Below are 13,148 nucleotides of genomic sequence, written 5' to 3'. Positions count from 1 at the left end.
ATAGAGTTTTAAAAACAGCATGTTTTTGTTTTTCTTCTATCTCAATCATTCAGATAATTGGAACGCTACATTTTGCTATGCCCATTGTCTTGGCCTTTCATAGTTTCCTTGTTCATTTATAATAGTGAGTCTTGTCTCTATACTTTCCTTGAGATAGTTTTCAAGTGTCAGAAGCGGGAAGAACAGCGGTATTAAAAAAGAGTTGAGAAAATCTGTCAAGTCAGCTGAGACGTCTTAGTGGTAAATCCATCAAAGTCTCAATTGTCTTCACAATTGTCTGAAATGATAAGCAACACGCCAGCTATGCAATCTGCCGGTTCCATTTCTCTCTGCAGTCAAGACATATTACAAAGCTGTATGTCTTTTGCCATTGAGGCATTTTCATTCTTTCTGCATTGAAGCAATGATTGCATATTATGTATGTCATTGTCTCTTTCGAGAATTAAAGAGTAAACAGTGATTTGTTTGGCACTACTTGTCCGTGCAGACTAGATGGCTGGCTGATCATTCTTTGTTTACAGAGAGACAATGCCTCTGAATCCAGCTAAGATAATATTTGAATTAAATTGCGGTTATTAAGGTCTTCTTCTGTTCTGATAGTACACGTAACGAAAATAGAACTGATTATTTGCTGCTTGATTCACCCATGTGTACGTACGTACTCCATGTTAGACGTGGGTGAAAAAATTCCTTTACACGGGATCCTGTTGTGACTTCAGCACAGTAGGCAACATCCTCATGACTCAATTTCTAGGTCTAAATCCAGATTATTAGTATTTATTTCCTGTTCTTGGCTGACCTCTGTAAATCTCTTCTTGACAAGTTGACTTTGGCCCTGAGTGCCCACGTGGTGCTGTTGCTGGACCTTGAATAACTCTCAGAATGGAATAAATCTAAATATATGCGTTGCCATTATGGCCACTTACGGCCCAATGTAACCTCATAAAATATTCACTCGCATAACCAATCATTATGCTTCAAATGGATGTCAATGGATGGAATACACTCATGCAAAAAGAAGGCAATCAAAATAATTATATACAAATAACAAATTTTGTCAAATTGGTAAAAACAAAACAATGGAAGCAGTTTGTTTTTATAATTATGTTTAACCATTTACATTTTGTAAGACGATAGTAAAACTATCACTCAACATAGATACAATATTCAGATCGTTATATCACCGTACCGTTTGCACTGGAAATGAAACCAACAATAATCAACTAAAACTTTATCTTTAGATTTTCAGTTTAACAATTTTAACTAACTGACCAGATTAGTTTAAAAAAGTATGCCCACAATATAGTTTGGAACGAATATAGTTGAACTTGGATGTGAATGATGATAAGTAGAGAGAAAGGAGAAAGAAATGAATATCTAATGATCCCAAAGACCAAATCAAAGCAAATGGGCAATTTGCTCTAAGGTAAAGGCAAAATTATAGCAAATGTGCATATATGACTGCTAGTGACGTTGCCTATTAGTGTTTGTTGATGATGTAATTTCTTATGGATTCAGCAGAATGAACTACAAAATTAATATCGTCTTGGGATCGTTCTTTCAGCTACGTAGTGCAAAACTCTTAGGAAGAAGAAGATAATTGGCAAAAAAGATGAGCATATTCAAGTAAGTAATCTTAACCAATCTTAACTAATCAGCTCTAATCAGCCTTACACCAAAAGCAGCAACTCAATATGGTTGTGGTGAAGACCTTGCAAATCTTTTTTAAAAAGAGTTTCTCACGGACTAGCACTAATCTCAATGGTTGTGTATTTAATCCAAATAAAAGGTACATTTAGAAGCAAAGTAAAGGAAGCATAAAAGTCTGACTTGCCTTAAAATAGAACATTTCCCAAAACTGTGAATATTTTAGAAGAATCTCAAAATACAGTAGGTTTGAAAAAGAAAAAAAAAAGAGTCATTGTTCGGTGGGTACCGCATGCGCAAAGGTCTGTGTGATGAAGTCATGGTCGAAAAATATGAAATGAATCTTCAAGTCAGTCTTCACATTACTTCTTTTTATTAAGGCAATTATATTCTTCTATTTTCAGCTCATTCCAATGTTTAACTCCATAAAAATGAATACAAAAGTGCCTGTATATTTTCCCATTATAAGGTAGTTCTAGTTTTGTACATTGTTTGGACAGTTGTAGCGTTTATCGGAAGGTTTATTTAATTAATTAACAGTGGATTACTTTTACTGCCTGCAGTATATTCACCTGCCACTGAGGGTACTACATTGATATTTTTTTCTTTATTCGATATAAAAGGCTTAAACAGACGAAAAATGAGTGAAAATCAGTCATTAGTTGGAAGGCTGCTCCATTCAAAAAGTTTGAGTTCGTTTTTGAATCTCAGAGGTTCATAATTTTTATTCAAGCACAGACATTGTACACACTGCAGTTTTAAGAGGTAAACATTTATTCTTTAAATCAATGGGAATTGAGAGGAAAACGACATGAGAAAACTAGGGGGGAACGTGGAACAAAGATGAGAATATAATAGAGTGAAATAAAAGAAAACAATAAAAGCAATTAAGATGAGCTTGGCGCAAGCTCGTGTTAACTTTCTCAAAATTTGGACATGTGGCTCCCTGACTAACTTAACCCCTTTTAAAACCAATTCTTTGCACCAATTTTGTGTTGTACAAAGATAATGTGCACTCACTGATGTCCTTGCTTGGGATGGATGAGCTGTGAGATGGTAGTCCTTAGTTGAGCCTTGCAGTCGAGCTGACCAAGTGGTAAGGACAGGAGGTGTCGGGGACAGTTGGAGGTAAAAAGCAAAACTGTAAAACAATGAGACAAATTAAAAAGACGGTCTTGTGTCGCATGTTCAGACGTGTGGGCGCGGTTCACTGGGCTGCTTAGCGTCCCAGGCTCTTCTGCGGAGGAGCACTGGACAGCATTCTGAGTGCCTGCTGTGGCCAACAATTTTGATAGACTTGGTAGTATGCCTTCATGTGCAGCTGTTTGTCTTTAAATTCACCAACATCGTGAACCCATGTGGTCAGCAGAGAAGCAAAGACCACGTGCCTCTGGTGCTTAGCCAATAGAGAGCAGGGACCAAAAGGTAGAGGAAGCACCAAGAGAGACCAAAGAGATGAGCTTTATCTTCTGCGATGCTCAAGCCAGGCCCCTCCTGCAAGGCTCATGAGTTGTTATGGAAGCGTACTCATGGACACACCTACTCGGTAGAATTTTGCAGACATCAATTAAAAAGGGAGACGTAGACTTAATCGCAGACACATCTTTGGTTATATATTTGAAATGATACTTTATGTTTAACAAAACTTTGAAACTTAACAAATGCTCAATCATTTAATCACGAAGGACTCAGAAGCAAATGACACATTGTAAATCAAAGCTCTTCTGCCAATTCATTAATCCAGATAACGCACAAAAATGATCAGACGTTAAACACATGAAACCCATTTGCAATATTTTTTGCTTTTCTTTGCTATCAACCGTTTTACACAAACACTTCCGCATTTGTATGTTGCAGTTGCAAACTGCTTATCCTAGTTTGTGTTTAAAACATAGAACGATACATGCAAAACTAATCTGAGCGAGGCTAGCGCTAATTTCTACTGTGCACTGCAATGACCCAGATGCACGGATATGCAGAGTTAAAGGGATCTTTGTTATAAGTCAGGGGTTGGCAACTCCGGTCTTCACGGGCCGGTATTCTGGATGTTTTATATGTCTCCCTGCTCCAACACACCTTATTCTGATCATTTGGATCAGTTGTGTTGGAGCAGGGAGACACATAAAACATCCAAAATACCGGCCCACTAGGACGGACAGTAGTTATCCACCTCTGCCTTAGATCATTCAAAAGCTATAAATTTGCATTTCTGAATAGATGATGCGTTGTGATAATTTTAGTTTTTGGGGTTTCAGAAATGTTTAGAAACATATCTGGTACCGGACAAGGTATCGCCTGCTTCTGCACATTTTGCTTGGCACCACTTTGTGCGCTGATTTAATCCTGCCTTTTAGACACAGTATGTAAAGATGCAAAACAGAGACCCCTGAAAGTTGACTCAGGTTTGATAAATTATATGTGCATGCTAAATTAAGATATTTTCATACACAGAATGGGCTAAATTAATTGTGTGGCAGTTTTGCACATTTAGACAGTAAGTTAGTAGGTCAATTTCCACATATGTTTACGTCAATGTTATTTTCATAATCTTCACACTTTCTATGTTCCATCTTTGAAATACTTTTCATTACTATATCTTCCTAGAAGCCAGTGCAATGGAACGTTACGGCTCAACCATTGGCCTTTTTTATTACTCGTTTTTGAGTTTTCTAGCAAGATCTACAAATGTAACGACGGAGAAAGAAAATGTGCAAAACCTCAGATCATATCAGGCCGTAAAGCCTCACACACCGGGTTATGCTCTGATTGAAGACAACAAAACAGCTTGCATACAGCCAAGCTTGCCGTGAAAAATGTAACAAAAGAAGCAAAATGGGACAAAATGCGCACGAAATGTGGCAGAATGTGAGCGCAAGATACCACACCTGAGTTTTGTTCCAGCGTATGATGTGCTATCATGTTTTCTTTTTATGTGTGTGTTTAGCCCGTTTTACTTGAGCCGACAAAGTTTCTCATCCCCACTGTGGCTGCCTTGACAATATTTTTGATACCGTATTATGAACCAGTTTTGTCCATGATAGCCTGCAACTTGTTTGCCACAGCCGTGGGAACATAATGTACATTTTTGTGCGGCATCACAATGTGAACTCAGGCTTTTCTTGTTGAAAAGACATCAGTTCGTTCAATAGTTTCTTTTCGTGAACACAATGCAGCATTGATATAGGATCATATTGATTACCTATCTTTTGAGCAACATCTTATTTTAATTGCATTTTACCAACAACAGAATCTCTGGCTATATTTGCCTGATTATGGGAATATTGCAGAAGTTACACCAGCTAGGATCCAAGAAATCTTGAGAAAAAACATTTCCAATCTTGATTGACGTTAGATTTTGTATGGAACATTCTGTGCTTCTGAAAAGAAAAAAAAAGGAGCAGATGTGTGTGGGCACACTAACTGTTGTTTTGGAAATGCAAACACACATTTAATTTGATTTCAATTTAATTGCTTGTTGCCTGAAGACGTTTTAATGAACACTGGCCTATGAATCAGCCAAATACATAATGTCCAATGGCCAAAAACAATTTTTAGCTGCAGTGTCAGGATCCAACTTCAGCCGAGCAGCCAGTGGAAGACTAATGAATTAAAATTGAAATCACTCTCTGTCTTCATTTCCAACTGCACTTATCATTTGACAACTGTGAGTCATGTAGGAATTGTTTTTAAAATATTGCATCCAAACAGACAATAGATATAAAGTAGATATTGTCACAGCCAATGTAAGTTAGTGAAAAAGAGTGAATGCATATTTTTTGAGACCTCAATATATGACAAAAATGGCGTTGTCCGATAACAGTTTCATTGAAAATAATGTAAATGTGTTGGTATATTTTAGATATATGTTAATCTTTTTCTCCTCTCACAGGTTCAGTCACACTTTGCAGTTGTAATGCATGAGAACAACCACACAAGGATTGAAGGTTTTCGAAAGCATCTGCTTTACTTACAAAGGAAACACTTTCAGAACATTAACATCATTTTATCGTCATTGTTTTCTGATGCCTATTACCACAGCTGGTAATCATCAAAACTGAACCTTGACACATGAGGTTAATGCCCCATTCATACATTAAAAGAAAATAAAGATGGGGGATTTTTGTTTAAAAAAACAGCAGTATTCATTTTCCCATTTTAATTTAAATGCAATTTATTCTACTCAACAAATACAATAATGCAATTTAATTAACACTCTGGACACCAGATAGAGAAGCAGACCAAGCACAAGCAAGCGAAAGCAGAGAGCCTGGGGGTAACAGTGCCTTGCTCAAGGGTTGCAAATTGTTTTCAGGCACTCAGCACAACCATTACAAGCCCCCACTGCCCCACCTCTACGCATACAGATGAGCTACTGCTGCCCTAATTATTCTAAGGATGAACTGCTAAGGCGTTCCACGAAACCTTCCTCAAACTCCTAATTTGTGAAATTCTCTAAACATGAACCAAAGAGGTTGTTTTGATCATAGTTTGTTGGTTACTGTTGTTAGCTTTTTAGTCAGTCAGCAGAATTATGTAAAAACCGATTTCAGAGGAACAGCAGCACTAGACACTGGAAGAAGCCGTTATATATTGCTGCAGATCCCAGAAAAATAGTACAATTTAATTTTTGCTGTGATGTCTTTCTTACATTAGGGCAGTGGTTCTCAATTATTTCCTGAAGAAAGAAAACAATTTGCGGCCCCCCCACCATTTTTTTATACATTTCGTACTAATGTACATGTTCTTTGTATATTAATGTTAGATTGTCAATAAAATATCCCTTAACAAAGTTAAATTGATAAAAAATATATCATTTTGAGAACGACTATTGTGAGGATCTTGAAACTCTGTGGTGCAAATATTGATGCAATGATAAATATTTACTGTACGTTTTTGTTTTTTGTTTTTTTAACTTTATTAACATGAACAAACCAAACAGTTATGAATACGTTTAAATATAGAAAAGACAAAAAGAGCCAGGGGGATTTGAAACAAAAATTCAATATAAATAATATATAGCAACAGTTTTGTTGTCTATATGTTTTTTTTTTGTTTACAATCCGTTTGACGTCGAACCTCTTCGTTGTGATGACGTCAACCATTTCCGTGTTCCTGCCTGAGAGCGTCTGCTAAATTGCTAACGTAGCCGTCATCTTATTTTATGTTTAGATACGTAATGGTTGCAATACATTTCTGTTCATAGCTGCTGGCTCTCCGCCCAAACTTCTGTTAAAAGTCGAGCATATAGCAAAGCAATTCATTTTAGCGATTAGCGCGCTTAGCGCCTCCTTGCTTGCCTCCTCGTTTAGAACGCTACTTGTTTGCGGAGTCGTTTATTTGCCATCACGTAACTTGTTGCTTCTGCTGTGCGCGGACTTACATATAGTTCAAATAAAGACCGTTCTGCTGCGGCGCAAGATAGCTTGGCGCGGTGCATTTAAGTAGCGGCGAAAGAAATCACTTCCGGGTCAACGAGCGACAGGGTGACGCTTTTTTTAAATCAGTACTGCGTGAACTAGGGGAACAAACTGCTTTGACGAGCTCAAACTCGCGTTGTCTGCCTTTTTCGGTCCCAAAACTGTTCCCCACTGTCCCCAGCGCCCCCCTCAGTATCGCACCGCACGTCCCACTATTTGAGAATCACTGCATTAGAGCTCACAAATTAAGTTTCAAGCACTTTTCTGCTTCATCTCTGCTTCTAGCCGACACGGTGCCACATGTGATGCTACCAACCAATGAAATTGCATATCCCCATAAATCAGTTCTTGCCCAATGTTTCTGTAGGAATTTGTTGCTAGATTTACTTTTCAGATACATTGTCTTGCATTGGGGCGTGTTGTGCGTTTTTATTTATTAGTTTTTTTGTTTAGAGCTTATTAGTCAACTTCACTTTGCTTGCCATGAACGGGAATCATCCTCTGAAAATGTCAGGATCACGTTCATTTTAACACACACGTCAGCTGTCAAAGCTAAATGCATATGTGCTCCTTCACTGTCATTTAAAACGCTTAGCAATATATGGTAGTTTGCATTTTAGAACATAAAAAATAGAACAAGATATGCATTATATTACTGCTGTTTTTTTTTTGTGAGAATTCTTTTTGGTCAAAGAGTTAAATTTGATGGGCAGGCTTTAATGTGCTTTAAATATATTTTAAAAGAAAACAACCCGGAATTCAAAGCAAAGCAAGGCACAGATTAAAACAAAATACTTTTCATGTGTTAAGAGGATTTTTATTCAAAGCTGAAAGATAATTTGCTCTCTTCATTCCAATACATTATTATAAAAAATATTGTCTTTCTTTTTACTTATTAACCATGACCAGAAACCATGAAAAAATGCTGAGCTGAACTTCTTCACTTAATTTTTCCTCTTCCAAATGTCACAACAAAAAAAGTACAAGTAGTCCATTTATTATCGCCAACTTTTATAGAGTCAAATTTGACAGCAAATTGAGTCTTCCTGGGTGGCTGAATTGCATGTTCTCCCCGTGCCTATGTGGGTTTTCTCCGGGCACTCCAGTTTCCTCCCACATTCCAAAAACTTACATGGTAGGTTAATGGCACGCTCAGAATTGTCCTTAGGTGTGATTGTGAGTGTGAATGGTTGTTTGGCAGAATGTGTAAAAACTTTTCACATAAACCTGGCTACTAATTGCTATCGGAACAATGGCTGGAGTGAGATTCTGGAGGTCATGCCGAGGCAGAACATGAACATATTGTGCACACCCACAAAAAGGACAGCCACTCAAACGGACATAGGCAGTTAAAACCAAGACAAGCACAACATATGCGAATGATCTCAACTGTTCATCGATCCCATTCTAGTTGGTTGCCAATTTACCGTGCGTTCCTCACTCTTTCAATGCCAAAGTGTGTTATGTTGTGCTCTCTCTGGTGGTATGAGAAATAATCATTGAATATTGTTGGAATCCTGCAATTAGATGATGGGCGAGGAGAAAGGATGACAGAGAGAAATAGAATGTACATTGGACATAAGTAGGCTGGGAACGCACTTTAACGGCTCAACGTGAATGCGACTGATTTTAATCATTTGTTTTCAAATGAAGAATTTGATGATAGCTTACTGATTGTCCTAGTTTCTTTGTCCAACTCAGTCAGGGCTAAGGTGACGAGATAGACGGGATACTCGCGATCACATAGCCCTGCTTATTACTGCAAGTGACCAAAAACATTAATTAAAATTCAACTATAAAACATGGTTCTATTTGGAGAGTGAGAGCGAGAAAGAGAGACTGAGAGTTCAATTTGTGATATGTGGTTTGTGACCAAGGTTGAGAAATCAATTCATGTATCGTAAATGCCAGCATGTGACAAAACACACGGCACTCATGAATAAACTGCATTTTTTGGGTGGGGGTTATGAAAATGTGACGAACAGAAAGAAGCAAAGTCCACTATTAAGTTTTGTTGTTGTATAAGTATAGCCAAAACAAAGGAAACGTGATTGATTAATTGTCTTGCCAAAGCTAAGCGACTGGATAACGGCCCACCTCAGCCCAGAATTTACCTCTTTTCACCAAAGCTTTCCCGTTTCTTTTCCAACTACTTAGTTGCTTGAGAAAGGCTTCTCTTCAATTGTGTGTGTTTCTTTCCCAGAATGCCAGCGTTGATGTTTTAGATAGCATGAGTAGTTTTACTTATAACAATGCACACAGCCTGTTTCCCTATTTATTATTTTATAAAATGTTCTTGTGCAATACATTTTTGACTGAATCATTAAGCACAGCTGTTTTTTATTCTTGGAATTTTTTTTTTAGTGGAATTCCAACTGTATAATATTAGTCTTGCATTTCATAAAATAATTTCTAATCATATTAATCACGATTAAAACCTGTGCCTCATTTTTGAACCTCCTATAATGCTGGATTTTAATTTTGGTCATGATGTTGTTACTTGGAGCGAGGTATTTTTTTATTTTTTTGGGTGGCACTTGGTGTAAAAAGTTGTGTGAGACAGAACATCATCAGAATTGTGCACAACTAAATCATTTGTGTTTCCTCAACTCCACCTTACTGGATAATGGCTATTGTCAATGCCCTGGAGAAAACACATTTATCTCTCCAAATTTGCCTTTTAACGACATGAAAAAAAAACATGAATAAATGGCCTGTTCTCAGAAGTGCCAGCCATAATTAGTTCCTCATCAGGTGATTGAGCTAAACCTCTTGCTGATAGATGCTTTCCACACAGCATTTACAGTAAAATTGTGCATCAGAGGCTTAATATCTCAGTTGTGTCAAAATGAAAACATTTGGTTTTCATATCAAAAACTAATAGAACAATGAGATCACTATTTTTTCCACACACACCGACACACACACACTCATACTTTCATTTTCAGGTATTTGATTTAGTTTCACGTCTCATGAGACACACCTCATGTTTGAACCAATCAGTTTTGCATGGATTTTGCAGGTGTGTTTTCTTGCTCAGGTGGAGCCAATTACATTGATTAATAAAAAAAAAAATACTGAATAGTTACACTCGTTTCAAACTTGGGGTTTTAAGACTCCATATATACTTGTTAGAGGTATTACCATCATGGAAACCAGAGCGCTGTCTAAGGATGAAAAACAAATTTGAGGCTGTAAGGCAATGGAAAAACCATATGGCTGAGGCCTATAAACTTGACTAAACAATTTTGAAATTGTGTTCTGAAAAATCTGCGATTTGCTGGCAACCAGTCCAGGGTGTATCCCACTTACTGCCCGAAGACAGCTGGGATAGGTTCCAGCAGGTCCGCGACGCTTATGAGCAGAAGCGGATCTATATAGATGAATATTTTGTAAAATTTGTTCGACGGTAAAAAGAAACAAAAAAAAAAAACAACCCACTTTCAAGAGCTGCATGACCTGAACCCATTGATTACTTTGAGTTAACTTTGAAAGTTCTGGCTAAATCTTTTTGCCTTACTAGTAGATCTTTCATATTAGATTTGTCTCTTAATAAAATCAAATCAAATTAAAACAAAAACAAACAAAAAACAAAAAACAACAATTACTAATATTTTAAAAGCCTAATTGTAAGGTCATGCATTGGATAATTTGAAAGCTTTATTTATTTAGATCTTGCAATAAGAGATTAACGTAATTCTGGGACGATAAATCACACTTTAATTCAGAGTTTGGCTTGTCCGACAACGAAATTTAAATGTGACTTGTAAAATTAGAGCTCGGACTGGCACCCAAAATCCCTGTTTCGTAATTGTGTTGACTTTCTGTGTATTACTGCCACCTTCCTTCCACCAGCGGTAATGCACTAAAAGTATAGAGAAGTATATATAGTAATGTGTGACCTAAATTAGTTGCTGGCAGGGCTGCCTTGATCTATGCATAGGCACAGGGGCTAAACATCAAATATAGCCCACCCTACCCCTCGCCCCCGTCCTCCTTTAATAGTTTTGCACTAATATAACTACACATACCCCTAACCAAATTAGCACATGTGGTACACTCCTCCGCCTATAAAACTTGAACAGATCAAAATGGTATTTAAAAAGTAATAGCACGGGGGTGCCCGGCCTCTCTTTGGCCCGCGCTGCTTCCCACCCGCCAGGCAGTCCAGCCCTGACTCCGAAGCAACCTGGTTGATCTTATTGGTCTACTTGTCTCAAAGATTAAAGCCATGCAAGTCTACGTAGACGTGGCCCGTAACCTAAGGTTGTACCTTCCAATTTGTATGATCACAAGGACTCACCATCGAAGTGCTCCCCCATCTGCATTTTTATAGTCATAAAATGCACTCCTGGTCCATCTGTGAAATTCCCACCTGTCCACTCATTATTTCCTTTATAACATAGTGAGATGTGAATTGACTTGGACAGAATATTGACTGAAAAACTGTCGCCGCTACGGTCCTGTCAGCTTGGCTGTGTGAACGAATGCATGCGGGATCAGTCATGTGATCCAGTCTATCGTATGGGTGTGTGATTTGTCCGCAGATGGCACGATGCTATGACTGAAAGATAAATAAACAAATGGCAGAATAGTGTGGAATTTAATGGCCTCTGATAGGCCTTTTGGCATTAAACTATAGTCCCCGTAGAGTGAGTTTCTTTGTCAACTTTTGCAGCAGCTAAGTGCCTGACAGAAAGTTCAACAAGTGGCATGAGACATTTAAAACATGTCCATGGCGCTGCAGAGAATTGCCTGTGAGTTGGTGAACTCATGCCAAGAATAGAATTAGAATTAGAATTAGAAATCCCTTTATTGTCATTGTACTCAAGTGTGCAACGAGATTAGAGGGCTCCCCTCTCCAGTGCAATACAACAATAATACAGACAAATATATAAATTAGATAAATAAATAAGAGAGTGCAAAGGAATTCAGTACTGAATAGGGTATATAAAAACACATCACAATGCTGTTCTGCAAGGTAAGGGTGTTCTCGTGTGTGTGTGAGAGTTCAGAATGGAGACGGCTCTCGGAAAGAAACTGTTTCTCAGTCTATTGGTCCTCGATTTGATGCATCTGTAGCGCCTGCCAGAGGGCAACAGGTCGAACAGGTGTGAGTTTGGGTGGGTATTGTCTTTGACGATGTTGAGAGCCCTTCTGAGGCACCGGGCGGCCCGCGGCGAGGCCGACCTCTACTTTTTTTTTTTAAATAAATAAATTGCCAGTCAAAAATCTGACTTATACTCCAGAGTAACATGTTTTTTTCTCCTTCATGATGCATTTTTTCAATAGCACGACATATTTGGGGACAATTTATAGTGTGAAAAATGTAAGTGCTTTCCATAATAGGTTAAATTTTAAAGCTGAGGACAATTCATCCACATTTTCTATAGCGCCTGTCCTCATTAGGATTGCAGGTGAGCGGAAGGCTATCCCAGATGAGTTTGGGCACGAGGCAGGGTACATCCCGGGCTCCTTGAGGACCATGGATACTAAAGGTAGAAATAATAAAGGTGCCAGGTGAGCCTTGAATGACCAGGACTGAGGAAACAACAGATCGCCCACACCAAATTAGCCTCAGTAACGCCTTGAATGTCAAAAATGTCATTGGACTCCTGAATTTTGACATTTTCTGAAAATGCATGCATTTTTCATGTGCTTCCCTCCTACCATCTGTATCATGATGGCTTCTGGAGGTCCAAGTTAAAGCTGGGCAGACTGCCCTCACCCCCTATTTTTTTTTAAATCAATCATACCAGTACTATCAGTTTTTACAAATAACCAGTGCTGGGATTTACTCCCAAGGTCACTATTAAAGGACAAAATATCATAGTATAGTGTAGTTGCTGGATAATATCATGATTTATTGACATTGCAGTTAACCAGTGCAGTCAGCTGTTTTTTTAACCACGCCGAGTTGAGCTTTTTTTAGCGCATGTCTGCATCAGTCTGCAAAAAAAACAAAAAAGATTATTTTGCATTTTACATCATTTGGAATGTCCAGCGATTTGCAGGCCACACACGAATAAATAACTATTCACACAAATATAGACAATACAGTCTTCAATTAACCTAACATGGACG

The 13,148-nt window shown here is 38.1% G+C and overlaps 1 protein-coding gene across 4 annotated transcripts in view; it reads left to right on the top strand.

The window, feature by feature from the left end:
• astn1 (astrotactin 1) overlaps nucleotides 1–13,148 on the top strand; it is a 324,631-nt gene that overhangs the window by 187,916 nt on the left and 123,567 nt on the right. The window lies entirely within an intron of this gene.

The sequence above is a fragment of the Idiotropiscis lumnitzeri genome, chromosome 12 (assembly GCF_059441095.1).
Source record: "Idiotropiscis lumnitzeri isolate Australia: NSW breed Sydney's pygmy pipehorse chromosome 12, RoL_Ilum_1.0, whole genome shotgun sequence".
NCBI lineage: Eukaryota > Metazoa > Chordata > Actinopteri > Syngnathiformes > Syngnathidae > Idiotropiscis > Idiotropiscis lumnitzeri.
The sequence above is the reverse complement of the archived record's forward strand: the minus strand, read 5'-3'. Positions and strand labels throughout refer to the sequence as shown.